The 5,790-nt window shown below is 32.1% G+C and overlaps 1 pseudogene; it reads left to right on the top strand.

The window, feature by feature from the left end:
* Positions 1-3,409: 3,409 nt before the first annotated feature.
* Positions 3,410-3,525, top strand: LOC112474490 (annotated as a pseudogene).
* Positions 3,526-5,790: the final 2,265 nt, after the last annotated feature.

Raw genomic sequence — 5,790 nt, 5'->3', positions numbered from 1 at the left:
CCAGGTTTATTTCTTCTTCAGAGACAAATTCCATTCCTCCAGAAGCTACTTCATCAAGAGCTTCTCAACCATGCTATTAATGTGAAAATGAAAAATCTGCTTTATAGAAGCAGCACTCATAGGAAGAAGCATGCTGGCTCAGTGAGCTTCTACGATTCTTGATTACCTGGAATTCCTGAAGCTTTTGCAGTTGTTAATATACCTCTTGGCAAAATAATGAGATTTCAACCTTTTCTAAATAAAGTGACTTTGCTTTTCCTTAGACAAACTCTTGCACACACATTTCACATTTCTAACTCTAATTTCTTCTAGCCTTCCCAGCAACACCTACTTGCATTCTTCCTACCATTTGCTTTTAATCTAGAAACCAAAATAACAATAATTATTCTATCAGATAACAGGTGGTTTTCAAATATATAGTAAAGGAAGGATTTTTATTCTTTACTGCTCCGAGTTGAAATAATATGCTGGTTAATTCAAAGTAAGAAATTATACATTTAACTTACAAAATTATCAAATAATTATTAAAAGAAATATGTGGGTTAGGAGATCCTTACTTTAAGGTAGCTAAAGTTTGCTAAGGTACTGTGTATTGATTTCAGAAAAGGAAAAGTTTTTACTCCATTTAATATTTTAAGTTTTTTACACAGTATCACTGTAGGCTTAGCTTTCCTTCAACAAATTGGGGAAAAAAAATCCCAATATACTAAAGTTCAATCCTAATGTTCAAAATCTCTTTGCCAAGATATAGCATTTTCTTTGAACTTCTATTTTAGGCTCCTGAAAATTTTTACATTTCTCCATGATTTATCAGAATATTTTATATTTCTCTAGTAAATATCATGAATTCCAGAAAAATAAATCCTTATACAAATAAAATGCCTCTTCACCTTGAGCATGTAGCTAAAAGAAGTTTATAGCAAAGTAGCTCAGGGTCTGGCATTGTAACATTTGTAATTGTTTAAGGTTTGAAAGAATAACCAAAAAGAGTGGCTTTTCTTTTCTACCAGACCCTGTCTTTACCCCAATTTCTTTATTTCCTTCTGCTGATTTCCAGAGTGCTAGTTATAATTTAAATATAAACTGATTTCTGATTGAGAAATATCTTAACCCCCTAATAAAACATGTACCACAGGAGTTTTTTAATATAGAAGATGAATATAGATTTAAGAGCAAAAATCTTCAAACCTTATTTGATAACCTGAAAAATATTGGGGAAACTGGTAGATCAGTGTGAATGTCTGATCATAAAAATATCCTAATTTTTTTAATGGATTTTGATAAAATCTGGTATCTCTAAACCTTAAGATGTAGCAGTCATAAAATATACATGAAAATTATATTAAAATCTTTAGAATTTAGAATGTTAAAATTTATACTCTGATTCTATTGATGAATGGGTATACTGGAGGACTTTCAAGTTTATGGTCTCTGCTCATTTAATAATTATAATGCAATTATTAAAATGATGATTATAATGATAGAAAGAAAAGAAATAGGCTAAAATTTCCAAATATTATACCATGATAATATACAACCTCTCTTAGTATAATACTTCCTTGCTACTTAAGATAAGATCAGTTGGCCTTCTATTTATGATTCGGTCAGTTTTGATATCTCCCTAATAATGAGTATTCTATGGTTATGATGTCTTAGTTTAATTTCTTACTTTTTTTATCATGTATTAATTTAGTCAAATGACGTAGGCTCATATGTAAATTGAGGATAATAGCTAGCTCTATTACATAAAATAGTTATCAGATATTAATGAAGTAATTTAAATAAAGTGCCTACCACAGTGCCTCCACATAAATGCTTAATAATTGTTAGCTATTGTTGTTTTAAAATTATTAACTATACAGAGAATTTCTTCAAAGCATAGTATTTCGAATGTAAGCTCTTATTATTAGTAAAGCCATATGGCTTTGCTATTTGAGTTCTTTTCATCAGGATTGGTTACTACTCCCTCTTTTTTCTTCAGACTAGGAGATGAGGCAGAAGAAGCAGAAACTAACCAAGTAAGAAGGAGGGCCTTTGATTCAAAGCTATTAGTATATAACATAACAGCTTCTAAGGAGCAAGTTAGACACTTGATGATGTCTCTGTTTTGTTCATCATGAATTTTTGCATTCTTTTGATTTTTAAAAATACTGCATTAAAATACTATTTATCCTGATTATTGAGATTTTTGGTGCCATCTTAAATTTTATGTCCAAGGTAAAATTATTTCACCCTAATCCCAACCCTGTTGAGTAGTACTTCAGAAGAACCATGGGTGAAAAAGAAGAAGAAGAAGAAGAAGTCTATCATTACATGGATAGGATAAGAGTGAAACTCGAATATCTTCCTGAGTGAAGAAGTTGATATAAGTGATTCAAGTAGGTTTGTGGTAAGATAGCGGTGTGTGAAAAGGCCTATGATTAAAACAAACATTTGAAAAAGTAAAAGCATTCAAATTCTGATTTTTAAAGACACTAGCTAGCCAAATAAAACAAGACTAAGAACTGAAATTCTGTGAGATGATTAGTTTTAAAAGATTAGTTTTACACTCACCTAAGATTAGAAGGTGCTGGGATTAAAGTTTCTAATGTTTGGCTTCTGCGGTTGGATTTTGCCATTGTTGGAATAGTGCTAAATCCTCCAGGATGATAGAGTAGAGGAAAAATTTGCATTATTTTCATTACATGTCACTGTGTATCTTACATGTGATTTTAAGGTAAGAGAGATTGCCAGATCTGTATTTACCATTGTCTTCCCTCTTCATTTTCTATTTAGTATCTCATATTAGGGACTGAAGAAAAAAAAAAGAAAATCAGTTAAACAAGCAATAAAATTTGTTTTTGTATAAAAGAAGCAGCTCTAACTGAAGACCCAAAATTTTCTATAGATAAAATTGTATGTGTTATAAACAAAAATTTTTAACTATCTACTTTGAGAGATAGGTTGCCATATTAGAAAGACTACATATGGCTTTAGAGTGAGCTATATCTAGGTTCAAATCCCAACTCTGCTAGTAATTAATTATGTAAATTCAAACAGGTAATTTTAGCGCATTCCTATATATTTATCATTTGAAAAACAGGACCAAAATGTCCTGCCTCATAGGGTTATTGTAAAAAATAAATCCCATAATATAAATAAAGTGCTTTGTACATGATAATACTCAATGCAATATTTGCACATATTTACATAATTTAGAGATATGTTTTACTTACTTTCTCACCTTTTGGTTCTATAGCAAATTAATAAGTTTGCTAAACAATGACCATTGAAAAGCTGATGGGCTGCTATGAACACAAGGAATGTAAATGAGCCACTATATGTGATTCTGTGTGTAAGAGAGAGATAACTACAGGCAATTCTATTTTTGATGTACTCAACTGTGGTTTTAAAGAAATCACATAGGGTAGTCTACAGTCATACCACCCTGAACAAGCCCCATGTCTGATCTCAGAAGCTAATCAGGGTTGGGCCTGGTTAGTACTTGAATGGGAGACCACCTGGGAAGACCAGGTGCTATAGGCATAAATAATAATGAATAAAAAAGAAAAGAAAAGAAAAATCATGTAGGCAAAAATATGTTTAAAATATATCATTACTTCTCAATTTTTACTTTGTTAGAATTGTTGTGGAGCTTTCCTTTGAGAATTACTAAAATCTTTGTTTAACCAATGTAAGTTTCCCCTCGAATTATGTATTATATGCTAATTATTACACTCAGCCCATAAATGTGTTAGCAAGCCCTTTAAATCACAGAAAAATTTATAATCAAATATTCACTAAAAGAATCTAGAGTTTAAAGTACAATCAATTAGAATTCAGAAAAGAGATGAGTTTTTAAATGCAATTTTAGACTTGGAAAGGGAATCTATCAGGAGGTAATTGATTCCACCAAAGAGAAGTAATGATTGAAAATGTTCTGTCACTAGAGGATCCTCTGGAATATAAAAATACATGGAAAAAAAGCAATAAGTAGGTCACACATTTGAGAACACATTTGAAAAATAAAGCTTTGCAGTGTGTTTATTAACAAACATCAAGAATCTCTGAAATAGTATGAGATTATTCACTTTTTTTCTTAGACAATATTTTAAGGGGAAAAGTGGTGTGGCAAATAAATGTATAATCAATTAGAAATGTCCTCACCTACATGAGCACATATTGTTATGTGTCTTGTTATACAAGGACATTCCAGCCCTGTGCAAGCACAATAGCTGATTTTTACAAGTTACATGGCAATATGTTCCCCTGTATGAGAAAACATCATGGAGGACTGGTTGGGAGGGTGATGACAGGGGACTAAAACTTGCCAGTGCAATTGTAGCTATCTATAGTGCAAGCCTAGTAAAATTCAGAAATAGAAGGAGCACTGATTTGAATTTGTCTCTGGTCCTTTCCTCTTTGAATTCTAAGGTCAGAGCTGATGGTGCTAGGAAATATCATGGAAATCAGAAATAGTATTTGCTAAAAAAAAATGAGAATATGTTTGGCTAAAAAAACTTAAAATTGAGGGCTTATAGGTTCTGAAAAATTGGGATTCCTTGAAATATTTGAGATTTTAAGGGTTATTTTGTGAAGGATGTTCTCAAATGTCCTTTTTTGTTACCTAAATTTATAATGATCTATTTATGGTGTTTTTCTTTGCTAGGCTGTGGCTTTGCCCACGCTCTAATCAATCCTAGTAAAAGCACCCTAGTTATAACGTTAAAAAATGTTAAAATATAAAAGGGCTTCTTTCTCTCTTAATCTATATATAGTTCCTCCTCATTTCTATCTCCCGGCCAAACCAACCCTCTTGCCTCATCTTTTGGCCTCCAAACTCACTGCTCCCAATTCAAAAGACTTCATTAAATTTGATTCCAAATGCTGTACCAATGTCTTCTTTAGGGGAAAATATACTAAAGAACTAGATATAAATAGATGTATAAAATCGTATTGGAGAAGCTCAGAAGTGCTGCACTCAAGAAAAGCACGGCGATTGACAAGCAATTTAAGCTGGAGTGTGAAAGGATGCAGAAATAACAAGATTTGCATGAAAAATATTGAGATCATGAGAACATCAAATTTAAACGAAAAACTCATGTGCCTCATGATTTAATCATGAGGGCTGACATTACTGTTATAACTTTCAATATCCTTGGCTTTTGAAAATAGTTCTATAATGAGGGTGGAGTATATCTAGCTATATAGAAAACCAGTGTTATTTTATCCAGTCAGCTCATTACTATGAGAAAAAGATTACAAGAATCTTAAATCTTGATATATATGTTGGGAAGCCCAAAGATTAGGTATGACAGCCCTTATTTTTGGTCAGGGACCAAATTGAAAGATAAAAAAAATCTAAGCCATGTTATAAAACAATTTATTATTTAATCCTGTGTGATTAACCAACCCACAAAAAGCAGAAGTTCAGCTCGCTGTTAATATCTCTGCTTTAATTCTTCTGAAAAATGTTAACTGGCCAGGAGCAAGGATCAAGATACTGTCAATAGAAGTCAATTAACAGGCTCCATATTGACCTGGTAAGTTTCATTTCCACAAACCAGGCATCTGACATGAAGCAAGTCTTATTTTCATTTCCCTTTTATTTTTACTTGTTATCTCAGAGGAGAAATGCAGTTCTAACTTCTGTTTATACTTTCATATCATACTGTATTGCTGTGAACCTGGATAGCACTTCCAGTGGGACACCATGTTTAGCCCATGAATGAGAAGACTGTCACAATCAAAAGTGCTTCAGGCACAGACAGATTTGAAACAATCTTCCTACTGACTGAAAAAGAAAAGGCT

The sequence above is a fragment of the Pteropus alecto genome, unplaced genomic scaffold (assembly GCF_000325575.1).
Source record: "Pteropus alecto unplaced genomic scaffold, ASM32557v1 scaffold239, whole genome shotgun sequence".
NCBI classification, from domain to species: Eukaryota; Metazoa; Chordata; class Mammalia; order Chiroptera; family Pteropodidae; genus Pteropus; species Pteropus alecto.
Note: the sequence above shows the minus strand (reverse complement) of the source record. Positions and strands in the feature narration are given on the sequence as shown.